General features: G+C 41.5%; 1 pseudogene; it reads right to left on the reverse strand.

The window, feature by feature from the left end:
* Positions 1-5,114: 5,114 nt before the first annotated feature.
* LOC148029444 (uncharacterized) lies at positions 5,115-5,805 on the reverse strand (annotated as a pseudogene).
* Between the last annotated feature and the right edge of the window lie 20,454 nt (positions 5,806-26,259).

Genomic DNA, 26,259 nt, shown 5'->3' on the forward strand with positions numbered 1-26,259 from the left:
CGGTCCTATGATTGAAAAAGAAATCTTGGTGGGCACAATGCATGGAGTTGGTGTTTTGGAGAAACCTCGAAATAAAGAGAGGATACAAGGTGGGAAAGTTAAAGAAAAAAGGTTTCCTCCTATGGCAACTCGTAAAAAAAGAGGGCCCTACTCTTAGAGAAGGAGGGTTACATATTTGGGTCCTAAGATGGAGAAGAAATGTGTATGACTATGATGCAATGAGCATTGGGAGCACAAAGATTATGGGCTACTTATCGCTCTAAAGAAGAGAGTGATGCTTAATGTCAGCATGCTTTATTTAGAAAGCTAAAGAAAACTATGTTTAGTTGGGAAGTGGGTGATCATATTTCCTCTATGGAAAATGATCAATTGTTGGGTGGATCCAATAAGTCGGGTGTTTTCCTCATATGAAAACTTTAGAACATAGGGAGGTTGTGTGTTTGTTTCCTCTTTTAGATTGTTTTCTAAAAACATTTGGTTTTTCTTATGAAGTGGCAACTAGCTTGACTATCACATTTTGTTTGATGTAGACTAGGGTACCTTTTGTTGATAGACAAGCACTAGCTTACTCATTGATACTAATTGGTTTGGTTTTGACTCTTGATTTGGCTTGGATCTTAATAGAGATTTACATTTTGCTTTAGCTCTCTTTTCCTTCTCTTTGGAGGATGAAGCTTTGGTCATGGTTGGTGGAGGTGTCTATATGGGTGTTTTAACTAACCATGTCTAATCATTTCTCACACAGTACCCTTGAGCACACAATAGGGCTTGGGAAAACCATCACAACTTTGAGCAAACTATTTGTCAATACCTGCAATGGTAAGCACTCAGTCTCTTAGTTCTTCTTGATGGAGATGTTTTCTTGGCAATCGTAGTAGTGTTGTGACATTTATAGTAGCTTTGGGTTTCTCTTTTGAACTATTGAGATTCCTACTAAGTGACTCTTTTTTCTTCTATTTGGCCTTGATCAACTCTTAAGCACTTCCTTTCTATCCTCAGTAGGACTTGTGTTTTACTCCAAGGTTGGTTTTTTGCCCTCCCCTTGAGAATGGTTGTGATTGCCTTCATTGAAAACCATGATGATGGGGGAAGTTGATTATTAGTGTAGATGGGGCAAGGGATATGCTCCTCCGACCTCAATATGAGAACTCAATAGATAGCTAGCTAGGTGATAGATAGAGCAGAGGACAAGGGGAAGGCGAGAGTAAGAAATTTGCAAAATGTGTGCAGAGCCCAATTTGGAGGAGCTATTGCAGCAACTGGTTTATGGAGTGAGGATTGAGTATTTTGCATTAATATATTAAGGGTGTAGCAACTTGAAATGAGTGTTTTTACATCAACATGAAAAAATTTTAGCTTTGTTTTGGACGTGTCTCAATTGGGACATTATGAGGGCATCGCCGAAAGACATGCTTATTTCCAGGGATTCAACAAAAAGTAACATGAATTATTGCATACTGAGAACAACCATGTATATTCGGTTCATTGATCCCCACTCTCCATTTGATCTATTTGGGCCATTGATCCTCGTGGGAGATAGTGTTATGGCCAACCCTGCCACTAGGAGAAAGGGAGATAGAAATTAGAATCCTAAAAAAGGATGCTCCTGTCATTATGAGTGTTGTTTAAAGAGGGACCATTGAGTGTATATGTGCAAAAATGTTATGATTTAGGGTGTGTCTTACACTCATGCTTTCTTGGCCTCCTTTGATCACGAGTGATCTCTTACACCTAGTGCATCTGCTCTCATCTTGCTCCTGCTTTAGGCTTGCTAGATCACCCTTGCTCCCTCGACATGGTAAGTCAAGAAACCAACCCATCCAACAATGGGCGTAGCAAGTGTGGGCTACTTCTAACTTTGTGCTATTTTTAATCCTTTGCATGCCAAGTGAGAGGTGCCTCCATGAATTTTAGGGATTAGGAGACCCCATGCACTAATGTTGCATGGGTTGCTTATTTTTGACCCAAACGTGCACTGATGAAAACCACACGTGTTGAACCTCAAGTAACTTGAATGTAATATGGGACACCACTAAGCAAGAGAGGCTTCTCCCTAAGCTTGAGAACTTCCACATTGCTTGGTTTTGACCCTCATCTGCACTAAACATAGTATGGGTCACCACCAAGTGATGGGGACACTCCCTAGGCTCAAGGGCCTTTGCATTGCTTAGTGTTGACCCTCATGTACACTTGAACAAAGTGTGGGTCATCACCAAGCAAGGAAGGCTTCTACCTAGGCTAAAGAGCTCCCACATCACTTGGTTTTGACATCTCCCACATTGCTTAGTTTTAACATAATGTTCACTTGAATGTAGTGTTGGACACCATCAAGTGAAGGAGGCTTCTATCACAGCTTAAGAGGACCCACATTGCTTGATTTTGACTATCGTATACATTGAAAGCAGTATGGGATACCACTAAGCAAGGGGGTCCCATCACTAGGTTGGTGGGCAAAGAGTGTTGCTTGGTGTTGACTCTCCATGGCACTGAACAAAGTATGGATCACCACTAGGCAAAGGAGGCTTCTCCCTAGGCCTCAGAGCACCCACATTGCTTGGTGGTGACCCTCACATGCACTAAACGCCATATGGATCACCACTGAGAAAGGGGGCCTTTCACTAGGATGGTGGAAAAAGAGTGTTGCTTCATATTGACCCTCATGTGCACTTGAATGCACTATGAGTCACCACCAAGTAAGGGAGGCTTCTATTGTGGCCAATGAGCTCCCACATCACTTGGTTGTGATGTAGTATTCACTTGAACGAAGCACAAAAACTAGCACTTGAATGCAATGTGGGTCACCATAAGCAAAGGATGCTTCTTGTTAGGCTTAAGAGGATCCAGATAGTTTGATTTTGACTATCGTATGCACTGAAAGCAACATGGGACACCACCAAGCAAGGAGGGCCCCTCACCTAGCCAATGGACAAAGTGCATCGCTTGGTGTTGACTCTCCCTGGCACTAAACACAATATGTTTCACCACCAAGAAAAGGAGGCTTTTCCCTAGGTGTAAGAGCACCCGCATCGCTTGGTGGTGACCCTCACATGCATTGAATGCCTTATGGGTCACCACTGAATGAGGGAGGCCCCTCACTGGGTGGTGGGAAAAATGGGTTGCTTGGTGTTAACCCTCATGTACACTTGAAAGCACTGTGGGTCACCACACTAAGTGAAGGATGCCTAATTTAAAGTGATTTTTCTAGCTTGGAGCTACTTTTGGATTTTTTTTTGCCACACGAAATAGGAAGATGGAGTTGGTGTTTGAGGATGACATGGAGGAGACCCTAAATGAAAATCGATATATGTTCCTCTACAATGCTGGTGCTCACTCCCATGCTCTTGAGTTGGCACACATGTTCAACTTGTTGCTTCCTATTGAGAGAGTATTGGGCTCCTTTGGGAACGTATTGACTGAGCAAATGGAGGAATTCCGAAGAATCACATCATCTAGCACAGTGACCTTTCATGCAAAGGAATATGTTAACTTGAATGGCTTTGCAACCAACAAAGTCGCTAAGAGAAAGTTAGCTAGGGCATTGAACAAATTACCTATAGTACACACGCGGGCATAGAGGACTACCCAATACACTCAAAGAGGTGTCGTCTACTACATTCTTCCTTTGCATTCCTTTGCTACTTGCATCTCCTACCTAATGGAAATGATTTGCAAGGGACTTTACAAGCACTACATGATGGCAATAGGAGACAACCTACTATTACTAATAGAGAGGTTGATGAGGCAAAGGAGATTGTAGCTTTTGATGTAGAGGAGGAGGAGGTGGAGGCTTCTTAGTAAAGGCAAAGTTTTAACAAAGCCCTAGTTACTATCCCTATCAACTTAGAGGATGTGTTACCAATGGATTCATATGCCTAGAAAGGAGGCATGCCTACATTTATGATGTTAAATGACCAAGATTATGTGTTGCTAGTTGACATTATGAGCTTACTACACATCTGCGAGGAGTATGGTCTCACTACCTTGGCCTAGTTGAGTGAGCATGAGAACAATGGATGACGTAGATCCACATCTCTTGGCCACCCAATGCTACAACCAAAGATGCAAAATGGATGTCGGGTGATGTAATGAAGTAAATAAGGCCAATGACAAGCTAAAAGCCTATGTAATAATATTAGAGGATTAGGGCTTAGGGTTTGCTATAAATAGGAAGCCCTAGCCAAAATGAGGGGCCTTTTTGCCATTTGGACATGTTATTCATGTGAGTTTTCTTGGTAGTCACATTAGTTTTCTTGTCCTTCACCTACATGGAGGTGAGTTTCCATGGCACTAGCTTGGGGTATGTTCCAAGAATCCTTTCTTGTATTCATGTTTTCAGCATAGGTTAATGCAGTGATTTCTCCATTTTCCATTGTTCCATAGTTAGATTTTATGGCAGTCTAGGAGCTTCATTCCATTGGTATCAGACCTATTAGGTTAGATCAGTCTCATTAGATCATTTTCAAGCATAGGTTAGGTCTTATCAGAAGTCATTTTCATGGTTACCATCAAGTTACAGGAACTAAGACAGAGAAGTGTAGTTAGAAGCTTTGGTAACAAGACTTGTCACATCAAGAGAGGCTTGTTGTTAAGAAAACCATGACTATCTTGGAGGATCTTGACAGACAACTTGAAGAAGATGGAGGTTTCTTGGCACTTTAGCAGGCTGTGGTCATTCTGAGGCCATTTTGGGAGCCTTTGGACAAAGGAAAGGTTACAAGAGGCTGGAGAAGACTAAATGTCTCACTACTTTTTGCAAAGCAGGGATCCTTTCTTTCTTCTCAAGCTCCATTTGAGCTTCTATGGTGAAAAGCTTCATCTTCCTCTCTTCTCATGCTTCAAAGACTTGAAGAAAAGAAATATTGGCTTCATTTCCAATTGGTAGAATACCCCATTGTTGAGGTTCAAGTCTGGGTTTCCCTTTTACTTTCCAAGTTTCTCTTGAAGCTTCCATGGTGGATAGGGCAGTTTCCATGTTTCTTTGCAGCTATCTAGGAATGGCTGGGACTGGGAATGATCACTCTCAAATGTAGGATTGTAGCTATCAACCTCCACTTCCATTTGCATTTTAGGCGATGCAAACTCCAAAGGTTTCTATGTAAACCGAAAACTGTAGTTCAAGAAGCACTAAAACCAGGGAGGAGTGCACAATACTTATCTCTCAATCTCCAGTTGATCGGTTCACTTTCTTGAAAATGCATTCTGTGGCGCAGTTCTTCAACCTCTTGTTGCATGAGATACAGATGCTCTCTGAGAGCTATGTTCTCCTCTTCCAGATGTGCGATATGGCTATCTTGATCATCCATTCGAGTCTCCAGATTTTTGCCATTACCTTGAGGAGAGTTTGAAGGATATGACAACACAAAGCGGCTCAGGTCATGATCGAGTCTTTGCTCTAATTGCTGAACAGATTGGACACCTTGCTCAATATCACTACCACTTTCATCATCGTAGTCTCCTCTACCGATTTATGAAGACCTAAGGCATATCAATCCATTCATAGATCCATAACCATTTACACGCCACTCCTTGTTAGCCTCCTTTTTGCAAGCTCCCTCTCCAAAGGAAAAGGGGACTGAACAGGTGTAGGCAACACTGTAGGAGTGACAGGATTAGGTGAGACCAAAGAGGAAATGCCTCCCAACTTTTTTGCACACATCAGGTAGGAGGTTGTATTGAGAGGAGTGCCAGATGCATGGGGACCCTTGAATTGTGGCCGAGGGCAATCATGAAACCTCTGTGGAAGTGGCTGAATGCCTTCATTTGGTTCCTAAGCTGCAATTCTTGAAGCCTAGGGGGTTGATACATCTAATTCTGTAGCATTGGGTAGGTCGAAGGCCTCAGCCTGCCGTAAAATTGGGGTTGGAAAGCCTTCTGGGACTGTTTCGAGGCCCAAATAGCATTGTTTCGAGGGTAACACATCTAGAAGATCATCATATGAAGCACCAACATTATGCAGTAAATGCTCCAATAGACGCAAGAATCCAAGATGATGCATCAACAGAATCGTCATTCAAGATGACGTATAAGCAGAATCATCTAATCATTTGAACCGCAGATAGGAGAAGCTCGTCTACGGAGCCAGTGAGTGTAGATCACCTAAAGGGCTATGTGATGAGGTCGAAGCCATCATCAACCTAGCTATATCATCATAGCAGCATCTGTAGGAATTGCAACACCGTCTGTTGATCGATTTGACACACCTGCGGTGGCAAAGACAAGCCAGATTTGGAGAAGAGGTCTTGCTATCCTTGTTGATGATGTTGTAGTGCACGATTTTCATGTCCCTGTGCACTTTCTTATCCTCGAAATTTCTTCCAATCAATCGTTTCACATTGAAGATGTTCCTATCCAGATTCACGAAAGCCTAGTTTTTAGCAATTTCATTGATGAGCATTTTCCCCTGAGAGCAACTTGCTGAAGAGATTATCTCTACACCGAAGCAACATACATCATCAAATAGTCAAACTCTAATCAAAGAATCACAAGATGTTAGCAAGACTTGGCTTACAGGTATAGTGGTGAAATGGAATGTTACCATGCCAGACATTGTCAGTACTCACATGCTTGGGTAGTTTGGTTGTCTTGCCAAGCATGAATAATTTCTCAGATTTTTCAATCCAAAGCAAGGGGGTTTTGAGGATAAACCACTATTCGAGTATCTTCATACTCATGACTTCAATCTTTGGACAAGATTGAACCGAAGTTGAAGAGATTTGGACCTATCTTGACCTATGGAGGTTATGGACAACATAGGTTTTAATTTCCACTGAAGTCATTGAGTTTCTCTCCAATCTTGAACTCTTCAACCATTATTGGATTGCCTACTTCCAATATCCAATGTCTCTTATCAAATGGAAGAGGATTTTTCCTTCCATCAACCATACATGAAGCAATAGAGCATCAATGGAGTTTATGGAAGAAGTGTATGTTGCAAGGAATTCAATTTCAACAAAGAGCAATGCAAAGAACAGTTTGGCAAGTGTGGAAAATGATATTAGGGAAATGAAGATGGGCATTGACAAACTCATTACTCTCTTTGATGTATGGATACCACCTATAGCAGTTTCCAATATCTCAAGTCCTTCCACTTGTGAGAACTATGGTCAGCAATGTCATGATACTTCAGTGAATGAGTATGTATCTCATGGAAACTCAGCATATGAACCATATAGCACTTCTCCCTCATATGAGCAACATTTTGGCAGATGTCTTGAACAAAATGGATGCTATACTTCATGTCATGATGAGAAAAATGGGTATCATTCAAATCATTTTAGTCAGCAACAAGATGATGTTTCTTATGACAGTTTTGATCAAGAATATCACGCATGTATTCCTTACCAAAGCAATGACTATCATGGTTACTTCAAGCAAGGATATAATGCTTGTGAAGATTATTTTGTTTATGAACAGCATGTATATACATTCAGACAACAGCATGATGTATTTGATCAGCCTTCTCATCATGATTACCATGTTTTTCCTGCAAGATTTCATCCACATGACTCTGGACAGCATGCCTATAAAGATGCCTATGGTAATGTCTATGAGAATGCCAGTCATGATGACCAACATGACATGGACAAATGTAGTAGTTATGATCATTTTTATGGACAGCATTATGGGAATGAGAGCTATGACACTTACTATCAGTCCAACCATATGGGTTATGTACCACACGAGCCACCTAAAGCATTACAAGCTGAAGATATCTATGAAGAGCAAGTACATGCCGATGTGGACAACATAGATGGTAATTATGATAATGAAGAAGAGCAAATGGAGAAAAATGCTGAAGAATATGAGGACAATGAGGAGGACTTTCATGAGAACCTTACTAAGGACAGCATGCAACATAAGGAGGATTTTCATGAGACCTCTATCCTTCAAGAGGGATATGATTGTGCAATTTTTTATTTCTATGGTGATTCTATTGATTATGCATATCAGCCCATTGGTGATTGGGATATGTACATGTTGGATAATAAAGCTCCTTTACATCCATTTGACCATGATGACTATGAGGTGGATTATGAGAATGTTCATTACCCTTTTGATCCGGGGGATCATTGGGATGATTCTTCTTTCCCATTTGACCCTGGCATAGTCATTGATAGTCTTGGCAGTTGTTTTCATGATGATGATCACTTTGATGGATTCCCATTTGATCCGGGAGGATTGCTATGGAAGAATGGCTGGACTATTTGATGCCTTTGACCTGCAAATATGATTGAAAACTTGTCTTCATTGATTTTTCTTTGGCTTATGGGAGAGACAATTGAAGAAGCATGAGTTCACTATTTAATACAGCTTGCTATATTAAATTCCTGTCATGAAAATAAATTGTCTGACATCATCAAAGTCAAGATTTTATGCTTGGATCTAATGCTCCTAGGTGTACGCTTCAAAATGACACCTCATTTTTTTTATTCAGAGCTATTTCAGAAGTTATGACTCTTTTACTATGACAGCCCTTTCTTGGACAGCATGAACAGCATGAAGATAGACATGAACTTCTTGGACCATGGATTCTTCTTCAACTTGTGCCTTTGAACTTTTATGTTACATCCATTGTAGTATCTTCCCATTTGCAGCTTTGAGGACAAAGCTAATTGAAGCAAGGAGGGTTTGTAATAAAGTAAATAAGGCCAATGACAGGCTAAAAACCTATGTAATAATATTAGAGGATTAGGGCTTAGGGTTTGCTATAAATAGGAAGCCCTAGCCAAAACGAGGGGCCTTTTTTCCATTTGGACATGTTAGTCATGTGAGTTTTCTTGGTAGTCACATTAGTTTTCTTGTCCTTCACCTACATGGAGGTGAGTTTCCATAGCACCAGCTTGGGGTGTGTTCCAAGAATTCTTTCTTGTATTCATGTTTTCAACATAGGTTAATGCAGCAATTTCTCCATTTTCCATTGTTCCATAGTTAGATTTTATGGCAGTCTAGGACCTTCATTATAGGTGAGGAGATCCTTGAAAGGCTTGAAGTGAAGGCCAAGGCCTATGTGCAATGGTAATGGCCTAGTGAAGAGGAAAGATGGACAATAATGCAAAGGCTCAACATAGCGAACATGGGACATCATGAAATGTCAACACTACAAGAATCCATGTGTGGCACAATCCCTTTGTGGAAGTTGTGGTTGCTTGAAAGTGATGAAAATCAATTGGTATTTAGTCTATGTGCTCTTCTTATTCTTGGTCTACAATGGTTCCTTGCTTCTTTTTTGAGAATGTTTATTTGCAAGTAGGTGCTAGTTGACAGTGCAAGGACTTCCTTACGTAAGCAGGGGGCTCAATGACATTGGCTACCAATAGCTCCAAGATAACAAGCCACAAAAAAGATGCCACTCTCTCATAATACATTAGCAAATTAGACAATATGTGATATAAAGGTACATGTGTGCAAGCACACTGTCGAGTGATGTATTATAGAGAAAGATTGTGTATTAATTTGAATAAATCACTTTGTTGATACAGATTATAATTTTTCATAGAGAATATTCTTCAAATAATTCAAGGATTCCCATTTTTTCTTTCAAGGTGCTGACCAAGATTTGTGGAGAATATGTGCTTCCAGCAAATGCAAAGAAAATAATTCTAGTCGAGAAATGGCATGCATAGTGGATGTTTGGCATTGGATATGGATCCCAATCTTTGGGGGAGCCTTACTACATATCGTACACTGCTCATGCATTGTAGTGGGGGTCTAGGAACTTGGCGACTTGCATCCTTATGCAAAACAAGAAATCTTGAGGTGGACAAAGTGCAGGGTTCCTATAGAGTCTACCCCTCTAGGAGTGCTAACTATAGAGTCACTGCAATAGAGCATCCACCACCACTTATACAGTTGTCAACCTCGTGTGATAAGGGTGATGAGCACAAGGAAATGGCAGCAAAGAAAATGAAACCATCCCCTTCGAACCCACGTAGTGAGGAATAAATGCTTGCTTATCTGCTCCTTGAGCCTCATCTCTGGCCTTGTCTCTCCCTAGAAACCAACCATTGTAAAAAAAATTCATTTGTACATGAGTTATTGTATGCTTCATATCTCTTTTGTTTCAATCTTTTTAATGCAAGAGGAATGTCAGAGTTCTAGGACATCCTATTTGCTTCTTCTAAATTCGTTCTATGTCAAATTAATTTGTAAAATCACTAAAAAATGTCCAATAGATTGTTTGCCTTTTGTGTACCACCATGGTGTCTTGTATGCCTAAAATATCTGGTCTTTGCTTGGTAATGAGACTTCTCCGTTCCTTCAGTGGACCAAATCAACAAACTCCCATACTGCCTCCTCACAAACTAGGGGGCATGGCTATAAATAATATGTTGCACATTAGAAAAGAGATGGAATGAATCAAGTGCTAAGTAGTAAGTTCTAGGGAGGGTCACTACCAAGTGAAAAAAGTACCACCCTTAGAGAGGAAGGGCCCCATATCTCTTGGCAGTGACCCCTTTTGCAAATGTCATTGAAGCCTCATATTTTCTTTCCCTTTCTCTGGGCAGTTCTTTTTTAAGTCGAAGGAAATTCATTACCATGTATTCGTCAAATTGTTTTCACCCCAGACATCCTTCATGGATGTTTTGAACTATTGAGGGCCTTCTTGAAGGCTGGGAGGTCCTCAATGGACCAAGGTATTTTATCACAATACAAGAACACTGTGTCCAATGCCTCCTAGACTTCAAGCATCATGTTCCTTACTCTTCCATCATACCTGTGGTCTTTGACTGCATTGTGAGCACTTTCCATTGGTTGTGATGAATGTGAGAATAACCTTTTCCAAGCTTGCCATGAAAGCCCAAAAACCCTTTGGCCTTAACACCACCTATCAAGGGTTTCCTGGGAACACTATTTTCATTTTGGGATCTCTGAGGATCTATCTTGATCACAACATTCCCCCTGTGGAGACCAATGTCTAACAAAACCCTCTCAATAACCTTGATAGCACCATCCTTGGCCTTCTAGGCTTGCAAGTTCCACGCAAATCCAATGTACAAATGCATAATTTTCTCAACTATTCTGCACAAGGCATGCAACTTGCACATGGGGTTGTTTGTTAAGGGGATATCTAGAATGACCTTAAAGTTTGGATCTTTGGTGTGTCTATCAAGTGCCTTGTTCCAACAAGTAGAATTGCACTCCTTAGTCATGGGCATGCAGTAGATGCAAGGACTCTTGCCCCAGTAGCACCTTTTGACACATTATACATGCACTTTAGTGTATTTAAATTTGTGGCCATGTGTGCAACTCCACTTTATATTGTCCAAATCCTTCCATGCTTAGTTCCTCCCCTAGTTGTTGAGTACTTATTACCTCGAGTATAGAAGTTCATTAAAACACCCAATCCACCACATAAAAAAACTTTCTTGTCAACATGAAATGCTCTCAACCACCAAATGTCTTGCTTCGATTGCACAATGAAGTGCACTGAGCCCTCCAAGCCTTCACGTCCCTTGATACATGGCTGAAGAGCCCTAATCATCAAGGTGATAGAAACTCTCCATTTTCTTGCCCTTCACAATCTTAGTTCATCGACCTTGATTTTAAAAAATGGCAACACCATTTGCTTTTGCATGGTCTAGACTTTCTTGTCAACATGAAATGCTCTCAACCACTAAATGTCTTGCTTCAATTGCACAATGAAGTGCACTGAGCCCTCCAAGCCTTCACCTCCCTTGATACATGGCTGAAGAGCCCTAATCATCAAGTGATAGAAACTCTCCATTTTCTTGCCCTTCGCAATCTTAGTTCATCGAGCTTGATTTAAAAAATGGCAACATCATTCGCTTTTGCATGGTCTAGCATGTAAAACCTGATCATTGCCCTTTGCAACATTCTCAAGTCAAAGAATATATTGTTACAGCTATCATAGTTTAACACTCACTTCTTTCTAGGATAGTTGTTTATGATGTGAAAGGGCTCACCAAGGACTTCCAAGACTCGTTGATTGGTGTTGCATCTTGTTTGTTGAAGAGGAGATGGCTTTGGAAGCAAAGACCCCTTGATCCTTTTCTTCTTCAACGTCTTTTGCATAACTTTGAAGAGCTCATTGTAGCTTTGTCTACTAATCCCCACCTATCCAAGGTGCTTTGGATGTCCTCTTTGTCTAGACAAGACCCTTGTAGGAACTTTTCAATGCACTTCTCCTTGGCCTTCTTAAACCTTTTCTAGATCAATATGCTCCTTATAACTTTGGAAGGAATGATGTTGTTGTAAGCTTCCGATGCTTTCTTCACATTCCTCGTTGCTTTGTATGGATGGATAATGCCCCTATCAATTACAACATCAATGTCAAGATGAGGAATAATACAAGTAGTTCAGGGCAAGTGACCAATTGTTATTGCATTGATATTATTCTTATCCTACAACCTCTACTTTCAAGCTTGAGAGTCTCGATATTCTTCAGACTTCTCTACCTCTCATGCCACTCGAGCTTCATTTCCTTCTGCCTTGTTGCACGTATCTTGGTTTTGAGCCTCCCTACTTTTTATTGGCTCTCCTCTAATTGTTTAAACATTGTAGCTCTTTCCTAGAGTGACCACTAGTTATTCTACAGCTTCAGTATGTTAGAATGTCCTACTAGATACTGTGTATAAGCTATAAGCCCTTGGTTTGTTGTCTCCAACAAACCTTAGCAAATGAGGTACACGATGAGAATGGAGGGGTACTTCTCGTTGTGGGATCCACAAGATACAACCCACCATTAGTCCATAGATTGATATTCTTTCTACCCTCTGATGTCATTGCCTCTAATGCACTTGATGTGTTGATAGACACCTAGTTTCTCTTGTGAATGGGTTCGTACTCATCTTCTAGATCAATATAAAGATGATATAGATATTTACAGCCAACCATGTTTGCAATCACGTTATAGGTAATGATCCACGCTCGCAATATTAATGTGATTTAGAGTCCCTAAAAACAAAGTCTTGAAAAAAACTTGTGAGATCATATCTGCTTATGTCTAGGTGGTGATCCCCGATGTTTGGGTACCCATTTAAATTTAGTCTCATTGGCTTTGATTGTAGTCTCAATCGCATACTAGTTAGATTTGGTAGGTTATGACAAGTCACAACCCCCCTCCTTAGACTTGGTTGTAGGTTTCTCTATCGATGGCTTTGTAGGCTTTGGTGTGGCCTCACCGCCCTTGCTAAAAGCTGTCACTATACATACATTGCCAATGGCAAGGTGAATGTGCTATGATTTGTAATCAAAATTGCAATGTGTTTTCCTCTTAAATGCACGTCCTAATAGTTATTCCTTACTAGCATCCTTTGTGTTCGGTAACACATAGAAGATCGTGGTACGCTCATAGACTTGACAGAGACTACGACTTTGCACTTTCTCGAAAGCACATATGATTGACTTCCAAATGGGCTAAGTTTAGTTTTCGTGGGTTGTAGTTGCAGTTGACCAATTCGAGTCCAATGATAGTGAGTTAGGATATTACAATCGGGTCCCTCATCAGTCAAGGCATCGAAGATATGCGTTTGTGGGGCGGTGGTTGTTATGCATAGGTAAGCAGGTGCTACTGCTTCCTCATCTTTGTCCTCAATTTGTGTGATCGTGGCAACTCATACATTCACAGGGGGCTCTAGCATCGAAGGTTCATGTGATGGATGCGTGGGAGGGTAATACTTCTTTATACGGCTACCATTGAAGAAGCCTATGCCCTCGTCATCTAGGGTTTTCGAGCTCAACATTTCTGGTTTGGCTAATGATGCAGACTCTGAAAGGCCCTAATCCCCTAAACTTCATCTTCTGTTTCTAGCCTTTCACTGAGTATAACAACACTAGGTTGCCCTGGTCCAAGTCTCAATGCTTGGCATGCTTATCAAACCAGCTCTCTTACATCGTGCTTTTTCGCAAATCAGTGCGTGGATTGCTAGAAGTCGAGGTGTTCTAGCTCAACTAGGTATTCTATCCATGCCTCATTTCCATCCCATCTCTCTTGGATGGCCACTCTCAAGATAAGGACAAAGATTTCTACTAGTAAAATGGCTTTAGTTCCATAGATCAACTTAAAGGGAGTATGGCTGTTTGATAAGCCCATAAAGTTGCCATCCGCTTGTTGTCCCAGTCATTGCTGCGAGAAGTAGAGAGACCACGTTGGTCACAACGTTCACTAAGATCTTATTTGTGGATTCAGCATGGTCATTAGCTTGAGGATAGTAAGGTGAATATTTCCTATGGATGATCAGGAAGGCAGACAAGAGATGTGGGCAATCACTTTGTTAATGAATTGCGTACCTTGATCAATGACTAGTTCAATGGGACAATTGAATCATGAGATTACTTGCTCCCAAAGAAACTTCGGTCCGAGCATTGTTTTTCCTCATGGTTCATGCTTCTACCAACTTTTTGAGGTACTCTATGGCGACTATTATATACTTTGCCTACAAGTATTATGATGTAGGACTAATCCGCCCAATGAAGTCAATCCCCCATTTTTCAAATGGTTGTCTTGCGATAATTGGGGTGAGCACCATCTTGTCCTACAAACTGGGACTTTGGTCCATTGGCACTCATCGAAGTGCTTCACAAATTGTGCTACATCACGAAAAGCATGGGCCACCATAGTTGGGACTGCAACACCTTGTGTGATATCATATCTCTGCTGAAGTGTCCTCCTGCAATTTCACCATGTACTTCCAGAAGTACATCATGCATCTTGTGTTCGCACACACATCATCGTAGCAAGCCATCTTGTCCTAACCTATAGAGTTGACAAGCTATCAATTGATAGGGTTGCAACTTGAAGATAAGTTGCCTAAGCCAGGCCTTCTCAATAGGTCTTTCGAGTAGTCCATGCTCTAATACTTGGGCTATTTCATCCACGTCCCCAGTATGGCATTAAGTCGGCTCTAAAAAGGTCTTTTTTGCTAGACAAGTTGAAGAGATACACATCTGATAAGTCGTATATTATGCCCTGTCCAACGGCTTCTCCCATGGGTATGCGGGACATGTGATCGGTCATACAGTGTTGCTTTCCTTTGTGTACCACCATGGAGAAGTCAAATTCTAAATGTAGAAGTAACCATCGAGCAATGCATCTCGTAGCACAAGGTTTATTTATGAGATAAATCAAGGCTTGATGGTCAATAAAGAAGGTGAAAGGCGTTGCCATAAGATAATGTTGAAATTTCTTTACGACAAAGACCATGGCTAAACGTTCTCTCTTAGTTGTAGAATAGTTCATCTCAGTATTCGTGAGCTGTCTGTGCTAGCAAAACTGACAGGATAGTTCAAGTTATAATCTCCAAGCTGACACAAAACAACTCCCACAATAAACTTTGAGGCATCAATGTGCATGGAAGGTAATGGTCAAGGTGATGGTCCAGTCCAGGCTCATAAAAAGGGTGCAATTGTCAAAGCCTTTTTCAACTCTTCATATGTGCATTAGCATTTCTCGGTCCATTCAAATATTATCAGCAGTTTGTAGAGTGGTCTAGTGATTAACACATAGTTTAACACAAAGCACTAATAGTATTCCATATGTCCTAGGAAGCATTGAACAACTCCCTTGTAGTAGCTGGTTGGCAGTGGAAGATCGACAAAAACCTTGACTTTTGAGAGTTCGATGGCTATGCCATTCTTGGACACCATATGCCCTAGGATGCATCCATGTTTCACCCAGAATTGCACTTAAGGGGGTTCAATGAGAGACAATACAATCTGCATCGTTCAAAGACTGCGTAGAGTTTGTCCAGGTGTTCCCTCCAACTTGAGTGAACACACAAATAGTCAACGAACACTTCTAACTCTCTCCTAAGCATGTCCTTGAAGATGACATACATGAGCCATTGGAACGTGGCCGGTGCGTTTGCTAGCCCAAAAGGTATGACTATGTAGGTGTGAAGACGCCCCATTTGGTAGTGAATGCAGTCTTATTCATGTCATTGGGGTGGACTTACACCTAATTATAACTTGAGAAGCCATCCAGGAAATTGTAGGATTCTTTGCTAGCCACTCTCTTGAGCTTTTGCTTAGTGTATGATAGCAGATGGTTGTCTCTTTTCATAGCAGCGTTGACTTTCTTATAATGCACACACAATGGGCAAAACCCAATTTGTGTGCTTGATTTCATAGATGAATCCTTCTCTTAACAGCTTTTCTATCTCCTCCTTAACTGCATGAGCATGCTTGGGATTCATAGGGTATTGTCGTTGCTTGATCATCATTGCATCTAGTGTCATGGGGATGTTATGAGTCACTACACTCAAATCTACTCCTTTCAGCTCACAAGCGAATATGTCTATGTGCTCTCATAGTAGTGTAATGAGATATGCTTATTCCTGCTCGGTCAAGTTGTCAGCTATGAAGATCATGCAGGGCTTCTCCCCTTCCTCTGCCAAGTTAACATCATTGATCTTGGTAGGCCCTTCTATAGGTTTGTTTGCTTGTCCTTGCCTCTTGGCACCCAACAAGATCACTACTCTATCACCTTTCTTAAATTTTGTGAATCACTTTGGTAGATCTTGTGGTTTTTTATTATCCTCAACGTTAGACTCCCTAGGTTGCCTCTTTCTTTCTTCCTTCACCCGTCTACGCCTTAGGTGGATGGGCAAGTCCCCCTTGGTGCATTTGGTCTTAGGTGGTTGCAGGATCTCAGGGTCACTATGTAAGCTCACTTCCGACTCAAAATCAAATTCTCCATCTTTGCTGGTTAGAAAACAGAGTTTCACCTAATGGTCGTAGCTTCGAGGGTGATTTCGTCCTAAGTAACAGTGCAGCACTGGGTTGGGTGAGCCTTGCCCAATCGCTCATGTGTGCTCCAACCATGTGCGATCGCACTCCATCCACATGATTCCTCTCTTGATTCTAAAGGTGCTCTCTTCCTGTGGCTTGGAGTCTACTAGTATTTTCCCGATCTCCTGTCCATCAGTGTCATATTCTATCGTGTCAATATCTTCATCGCTCTCTTTATTGGAGGAACAGCAGTCCTCATACTCGTAATCCAACCCATCCTCACCCGACTACTCATCATCCCCTAGGTTTCTACACTCCTCTTTCTTCTCATTCGTGGCCAAGGCCCAATTGTACATCAGGTTCAAATTGTGTAACTTGGTCCATTTCCAATTGGGTTCGCCCATGAGATCCTCGAGAGCTTTCAGATTAGCTGCTAGGTTGCCACCCAGCTTGTTTGTCAAGTACTCTAAGATATCGTGGAGCTCTTGCTTGTCATTCAGGACATGGAATGTGACAGGGTTGGGTCGGCTACAAAAGCTTCTAGCCATCGTGCATAAAGGTGTTGAGGGCTCATTTGTGGACTTATCGATTACCTTAGCAACGTGCTTGTATTCCTTGTTGTTGTTTGAGAATGGCAGATCGATTGTGGCTAGCATGTGCATCCAATTCCACTCATCCTCAAGGAAAGGGATATACTTTGTCAATGGTTCATAAGATCGCCTAACTTGAGTGTCACCCTTTAGCATGGTGGAGATGGTATCCAGGTCAATTGGCATGGTCTTCCAGGTATCCATGTCTAACCTTACTACCTTCATTCGATTGCCCAAGAATATCAGACCATTGTTCCAATCTTCTATGACTCGCATGTTCCGCATTTGGGGTCAGTCTAGCAAGATGTTGTAGTCTACCCCCTTCATGACAATGAAATCCACTAAAAAATGGATTCATGCAATCTTCAACGACCAATTCTTCAACACCCTAAATGGCTTAACTTTCATCCCATTGGCCAATGGGTTAGCCCAAGCCTAGAGCACTGCATGGCTAAGTACACTCACTCCTGCCCTTGTGTCTATGATTCCTTTTCTTATAGCATCTCCTAGCACCAAAATAGGCAAGACCACATGTATATCAGTGTCTTCTCAGAAGGCGTTAACATGTACTTGGGTATTGAGTGTAGTGTCAAGCTCGATATTTGAGTCACTACATCAAGGTCATGCAAGTCAGCTGCCCCCTGCTCGATTAGTCCTTCTACCCATTGCTTCAACTCCTACCACAATGTTGGGTGTTTCCGAAGTAGGTATCCTAAGCGCAGAGTTACAAGGGTTGACACTAGTTTCATAAGAAGGTTGCTAGCTTCCCACTTCCCTCCTAACTCCATGCTTCTCGGCCAATGGTCTTGGCTCATTTGCTGGTTGTGGCATCTAAGCTTTGTCTATGTGATACTGCTCGTGGTGCAAATGCATCTCTTGACTTCAGTCCAAGTCGACGAGATCGGCGTGCTCACACTAGAGAGCTCATCAATTTCATCTTCCACTATGAGGTCTGTGTCCTTTAAGTGCTCTTGGGCTTCCCTCACCCACCCCTTGACCTTATCTATGGCTTCAAGCTAGCACCTTGGATTAGGGTACTCCCCAACCTTAGCACTCCCTTTTTCTGCAATCTTTGTAGCAGATGTTTCTACCTCTGCATTTGTGACTCTTTTTCCTGTGGGTAGTATTGTGGTACTCTCCGTCTTGAGTGTGACCTTTACTTAGTTCTCTTCTTTTTGCCTTAGTTCTTTTCTTTTTTCCTACTGAGGCTATGTCTAGGTTACTAGGTCCTAGCAGTGATATGCCGACTTGCTTCATCTGTGCTCGGTTCATAACATGTAACAGATGGGCGTAGCCTCTCCATTGAGTGTTTCGCCTTCAAACAGCCCTAATGGCATTGATGGCATGATTGCTCAATCGGAGGATGGTTTCCTTCTAGGGCGATCAACGTGAATAGATGGATGATTTCGCACTCTGGACATCTGAGGTCAGCTTTCTCTCTATTGGCTTGCTCCCTCTCGGGGTAATGCAAAGAAATGTGCCTTGGGTGACCACAAGTCCATGACTGCAAGACTCATGGTTCTACCCTCCCAAGCCTCTACCTCTACCTCTACCTAACGCCATCATGGCGCTAGTCAATAGTCCATGAGAATGGAGTTTCCCTCTTCGTCATATGTGATATAAGGGTTTACATATGCCTCCTCATCATTCGGTTCTTTCACATAATGGACTGGAGCATCGCTCAGTGGATGGGTTACAAAAGGCCAGGCGGCCTAAGGATGCGTATGGGATTAATTTCCATTTTAGGGATGGCCAGTTTCATGTCATTAGGCGTTGAAAGAGCCAATGGGGCTCCCCTTCCAAGGAAGTTTGGTGGCCTATTCCCTAAGTACGGCTAGTTGTATGGTTGTGAGTATGGAAGCCTCCTTGGTAGCCTGCAATGCATGGCATCGTGGGGCTGAACCTACCGTAATTGGCGCAAGGTCAAGACCTAGGGTCCTAACATTATGTCGAGGAGGTGATTTCTGCCACAATGCACACATTGGATATGTGGGTGCGTAGGTCTCCTCACTATCTCTTATAGCCTTGCTAGCTCCATCTTCATTGGCTTTGGTCAACGCTTTTCCCTTTATCTTGGATGCTTGGAGCTAACCATTCACCAAGTGTTGTGGTTCTCTCTGAGAATCTGGAGTTAGTGTCATCTTGGTTCGAGTTCCTAGAGCTTCTCTCTTTGAGCTGGTCGTCCACTTGTATGGCCTCTTCAAAGACCCTAGCTAGCATGTCTCTCGGCAAGCTTGAGTGGCCTGCCAGGGCCTTGTAGAGTTTCTCACTACGAATTATGTTCACAAAGATTGTGGAGACCACTCTCTCAATGGGTCGCTCATTGGTCAAGATTCTCTTAAAGAGACTCTGCACGTAAGTAATGTAATCCTTGATGTCCTCCTTGTCCTTCTGCTTGATTTTCATCAACCTAACTATGAGATTGTCGAAATACCCAACCTCAGAGAACCTCTTGATGAAGAGATTCTTGAGGTTGTTGAAGTTGTTGCGCTCCACCACGTCTAAGTTGGTGTACCATGTCCTACCCTTATCTCCTAGGCAAAGATCAAAATCTTGTGAGTGTTGGGCAAGATCCATGAGGCCGTTAGTCTCACAAACTTGCTCAAACTGCTCTACAAAATTGTATGTTGCCTAGCTACTTCGTGAACTATAGGGATTTTTTACTAGCTCTTGGAGCCCTAGTGACTCCTAACCTTGCGAGCAATGAGGCTACTAAGGCTGTTGCACTTTTCTCTGTAGACATGTTATCTATGAGCCACTTTGTGATAAGCTCACTTAGTGTCAAATCTACCCCTAACGCTCTCTCCCTTTCCGCGTTAGGTCCCACACGATTCCTATTGGCTAGACCTAAAACATGTTGGACTTCCTGCATCTCAATGTCTTGCTGCAATGTCCTAGTTCATTGTTTGTGGTTGTAAGCTGCTATCTTCTATAGTGCTAGCCCCATGCTAATCTCCTCTCCTCCTCAAGGTGTTCTATTATGTCTTTCGATGACCTACCATGGTGGTCCAACCTGGTTTGTAAGTTGTATTTGTTCACCAATTTTTGGATGTCGACTGGGAAATCTCCCAAGTCGAGCTCGTCATTCTTGCTATTGGAGCTACCTGACATGCCCACGGCTTCTTGCTCCACTAGATTATCGATTAGGTTGATTAAGTTGGGCAGTGTTGCACCTCCAATGGTGTCAATCAGTCGATGCCTCTAGCATTCTATGTTGGCTCTCTCTTGGCCCTAATAGCTCGGGTTCTTGATCATTTGTCTAGGTCTGAGGGTCATCTCCTATTAGTGGGTTCATTCCACTTGTTATATCTAAGTGTATTTATTCTTATTATAAATAGCCCTCAACTTACATCCACTCAATGTGTGCATGATGACCCTTTCGTGCACGGTGTGAAATCAAGCTTTCAACTTTCAAGTGTGCTTTTAGTAATAAACAATCTAGGGTGCAAATGCAGAGTAATGAATGCTAAATGCAGTTATCGCTCTCCCCTCATTTCATTTTTTACCAAATATGGCTCTAAGCACGATTGTTGGCCGCTCCTATGGGTTTTCTAGGGCCTCTGCTACGTCTCTTAGCTTAGGGTGTAATCGGGGTCTGTGGGTCAAGTTGAGGCTCTAAATGGGCAGATAGCTAGCGGATTTTCTAGATGTCGCTTTTACGTCACCAAGTTGCACTTTTCGTAGTCATGAGGCTCTATGACTTGTTAGATTCATTTGGAAGGCCATCGAAAGGTTTCCCTACTGCGAGACATGCTCCACCTAGCTCAAGATGTGCTAGATCTAGTAAATTTCCTATCAGCTTCTGGTTCGATTTGCAATGTCCGATTTGTAATGTCCAATTATCAAAATCGGACTGTCCGATTTCGATTGATCCAAGCATGTGATTCCCGATCATCCGATTGTCAATGGTCCAACTATCCATTCATCTGATTGTCTGAATTGAATGAGCCATGTGTCCAATCGGATGGGTTGGGTGGTGTCCGAGTGGTCAGATTTTCCAGAATCAGACTGTCTAATTTTCAAAGTCAAACATCCAAGCCCAATTTTTGGAATCAAACCTTGTCAAGTGTGTCCGATTTCGACGGCCGTGGTTCCCAATGATGAGGTGAAAATCGAATTATCAGCAATGATTCTGTGCATGCCAAGCCACACTAGCTTCCAAAATGCAAGAGTAGACAAGGGGCAAGTTTCTATATAACTGAAGCAGTTAGAAAACACCCATACACAATGATCGATCCATGCCTTGCCCTCGAATTCTCTCTTCTCTCTCAAACTCTCTCTCTCTCTCAGTCACACTACAACAGAGATTGAAACTGGGCCTTCACCCCCTCTTCCTTGAGTTTTAACCCCTCATTCTAGTACATGAGTGTTTCCCCATTCATGCTCTTGCCTTATCAATGGATTTCAACCCCTTTTTTTTTTCCTTGTTTTTACCCTGTATTGGCATGTTTACAATAGCAACCCTAAAGCGATTCGCTTTGATTTGTTGGTCCTATTCTACTTTAAATGCAACAAAAAGCAAAGCTCACATACTAGAATAATTTATCCTACCTACCTAATCATTAAAAACTCAAAATACTTACTTGCTTCGAAAATCAAACTCCCAAATCTCCTACCTACATCAAGCATCAATTTGGGGATGAAACCCTACTTCGACACTCGATTTGAAGCATGCAAGTGCTCAAGCTTGAATCCATTTATCCTGGCAGAACCAAAATGAAGTGGGAGCTCGCACTCGACCACCAAGACCTATATAGCACTTATTATTTCAAGCATTTCAAGTGAGCTCTAATGGCTATCTCTCACATAGCTAATGCACCTCTGATCCTATGGGTGTAGTGAGCTTAGCTTGATGTCGGAATGAGTAGCCTCCTCTCTCAAGAACTCTGGTAGCTCCACAATATGTGATGCAAGCTCAAGCAAGCTCAACCCTCTACGGTCAAGCTCCATCTACCATAGCCACACACGTGAGACAAGAGAAGAGAAGAGAAGAGAAGAAGAGAGGAGAAGATGGGGAGCTTCTCCACCACTTTCCCTCACCCTCACACACTCACTCCCTCACACTCTCACGCTCCCTCTCTCAAGCACAAGCACAAGCAAGGGAAGAAGAAGAGAAGAGAAAGAGAGCTACTTTTACCACACACCAAGAATGAGCTTCTCAATCCCTTTTTGAGTTTATATACAAGCCCTAAATCCCTTGCTTACCCATTCCCTTTTTTACATGATCGAGCATCTTGCCTAGGTCCTCCTTTCCTATTCCCTTTCCTTTACCTTATCCCTTCTCCTGTGCCTATCTAGATTTTACAATTTGCACAAGAGAGAGCCTAGTGCTCTTTTACAAAATTTTAGGGGCATCTTTCATTTAAACTTGTGCCTTCCATCTTTGCATTTTTTTATATTGTTTTGCATGTTTTTCCTTTTGTCCTTCTTTTTGACTTCATTGAGTCCACATTTTGAAATTTTCTTGGGTTTATTTTTGCTTTTCTTTTTTCTTGTCATGCATTGGTTAATAAATAACAAATAAATTTTTAAAAATAAAGATGGATCTTCTATTTTATCAATACAACTTTGTGTAAATCCAAGGTGTAGATTAGCAAACTCAACATTGGTTCCTTTGTAAGCAGTCACATGGCATTGCTGTATTCTAAATTAAAAGGTTTGCTAGTGATGGATTGATCTAATTTGAATCTCCAAGAACAAATTTTGATGTTCATTGTACGAGCGTTGCTATAGTTTCCTGCTCTTCTGAAAGTGAACCTTGCACTACTCGATTTTTACAAGAAGATTTTTCATGTTCAAAGATATAAACACAATTAGTATCTTTAACCTTAATTTTTTGCTTCTCTTTCTCAGATACAAGTTGTAGGTATGCGCCAATCATTACATACCATGATATTCATAGCAACAATTATAGTTGACCCTTCTAGTGTGTTGATCAAGGCATAGGAAATTGTAAACTAGAGAGTTGCAATTTTCTTTGGAAAGTCTACTAACTTCTCATTGTGCCCACAGAGCACATCGTTCTTCATGTCTTTAGATATGTTTTGTGAAACTAGGCCCAAGCTCGAAGAGTAACCCTACCATGACATCTTTCTTATAAGATCTTGTAGCTTCTCATAAATGTATGTTCTTTGTGGGTGCTTTTTTCCCCAACTAAAAAGGATTGAGTGTTTCCTTTGGTATCAATCCACCGACAATATCATGGCTTCTTCCAAGCCACCTTATTTGCAACTTGCCTGACTTCAATCTCTCCTACATCCTCTTACATTTGCACTGCTACATAAATAGTAGCTATGCATATATAGGTTGAAGCAACAATTTTATCTATCTCAAGAATACAATCAAATGCCAGTCACCTAAGCCTCACATTTTTCCACTTTTGACAAGCAACCAATGAATCCATGCAAATCGGAAGATAATCACTAGATGGCCTCATTTCAATAATTGTTAAAGCCTTACTAAACTTCCCTAAATGAGCTGCAAAAGGAAATAGAAGGTGTGAGATTGAGTTTTGCGTCGCATCTTATTGGAATATCTCAATGTCTCCTTCCCCTGCCCATGTTGTGCATACCCTCCAATTAGTGCACTCCAAGACACGACATCATGGGCAAGAAGCTCCTCCAAGTCCTCATCTCATCTCAATTCCCAATCTTCAAAATTAGCTACAACAAGCATTGTTATATGAAAGGATAGTATCAGTGACAACCATGATAAATTGAGATGATAACCCCAGTTTGGTTTTTGTGTTGTGTCCCTACAAGTCAAGTTCCTACTATTAAGGGTTTGAAACCTATTACCTCTCCATGGGAACAAGTAAGCTAGCATATGTAATTTCAAGTCTTGTGACTTATCAGACTCTAAAGGGCAATTTTTTTTAAGTTGTCCTTCCTGGGGCATGGCTAGGAAAAAATTAACATTTCCATGATGAAGGGCTTTGTGGCCAACTTGGCCTACATTGGGAAGAGCTACAATTTGATTGCCATGCATATATATGGCTACAGAAAAAGGAAGGGTAGGCAGGGTTGCAATTTTTAGCACTGGCTAACTCTCTAATCTATAAGTTTTTCTCACCTCCTCAACACAATTCTCACCCTCACCACATACGAGGGTCACAACCATTTGATATGAGGGCCCTCTGCCCATTGAGATGGGGATCTCTTGATTGGTGCTGACCCATTTGAGGTTCACATCACAAAAGGGTCGCCACCAAGCAATGTGGTATTCTCCGCTCTTGGGAGGGGACTTTCTCACTTCATAGTGACCTATTATGGGTTTAAACCACCACATGAGGGTAACAATCGAGCAACAAGCTCTTAGGAATCAAAAAAATGAGATTGAGCAATAATGTTGCTTTGATATCACCATTCACCATATGTGCCAATATGGAAAATTGCATGAAGCCCTAGCTAAATGTGGAAAAACATAGAATAAACAAAGTGATACCATGGAAGCTCACCTCTAGGTTTCATCAAGGATTTGTCTTCATCATTAAACTGAATAGACATTTTCTCAAATTACTCCATGGAGCAATTATCCTTGCTTGCACTAGTGGTTGGTGTTCGCATATCTTCTTATGGCACGGACCATAGTGTCTTGTTGATGCTGTGAGGGGATTTTGTCCCCTCCTTGCACTTTGTCATTGGAGACTTCACTGGGGAGGTTTTAACAGCCCCCTTCCTTGATGATACCTCATGGCAATAGGCAAACAGAAAAACTAGGTGCAAAGCATCAAGAAGAGAGTTTGAGCAATACAGCAAAGGGCCCTAGGGGTTGTGCTGAGAGCTTAATGGCTTGAGGGGACTTGTGTTGTATCTAGGGCAGTGAGCTTTAGCACGTCTCTTGTGCCCCATTGATTGGATGTACTAAGATTCGTTTGTAGAATAGAATGTTTCTCATTAGTTCAAACTCGAGTCTACTTGATTGAACTCCATCTATACATGATCATAATGACACCATACATATATGTCACAACTTGACATCATTTGGGCCAATGACAACCAGGCACAAAAAAAATTGGTTCTTTTATTGTACCATCAAACCATGACCCACAAAGCACCAATTCTCCCGTGGTTTTTGATTTTTTTTCCCCAATGATGTATATTATAAATTTCACAACACTTTGTGTCTCTTCAATTTCTTATAGGGCCAAAAATTGACCTAAAATCTCCCCTAAATAAGAGCTACTCAAGCTCTATTACTATGCCAAATGGATAATCATTTATGATACATGCATATATGTTTCAAAACCTTATGTGTGAGAACTTGGATAAATTAGTAAGAACAATCGGTGTAACATATGGGAGTGAGTGTGTTAGAGCACTCCCATATATCAAGGTTCCCAAACTATGACTTAAATTAGGTCCTATGGGTCAGTGCCTATCCTTTCATTATTATATTCAAGGTTTTGAGTGGGGGAAGATAAAATATGGTCCAAAAAATAGGTTTTCAGTCTAGAAACTTTCAACTCATGGTCAAGAGCATTTTATGCATTATGGTAGTCTAATAGATAGCCGATCAATGCACTAACAAGCCAAACTTGCTACCTAAGGAGCCCTAGACTCTCTAAAAGCATATCCAGCTGCAACAACAAATATTCATATAAAAACTTGCTACCTATAAAAAAATCAGTCAATATTCATATGACATGGCCATTCAAATGTCATTAGACATGGTCCTTGGAGTCAAATCTATGTCGACTATGTTGACCTAAAGGAGCTACTCAAGCTCTATCACTATGCCCAATGAATAACCATTTATGTCGCATGCATATACCCTTCAAAAAACATATGTATCAAGCTTGATATGTTCACAATTAGTAGTTCAATCACAAAAATCCACTCATTACAAGCACTTGTAGTCCAAAAATGGCTAGCTAGTCATGCTTGAGACTAGTTAGTTAAAGATAGTACTTATTCGAATCACATACATGCATAAGGATGATGCAAGAGCAAAAACTTTAGAAAATAATTAGCTTATATTT

This window comes from Lygodium microphyllum, chromosome 11, assembly GCF_053477565.2.
Source record: "Lygodium microphyllum isolate KBCC chromosome 11, Lygodium_microphyllum_v1.1.10, whole genome shotgun sequence".
NCBI lineage: Eukaryota > Viridiplantae > Streptophyta > Polypodiopsida > Schizaeales > Lygodiaceae > Lygodium > Lygodium microphyllum.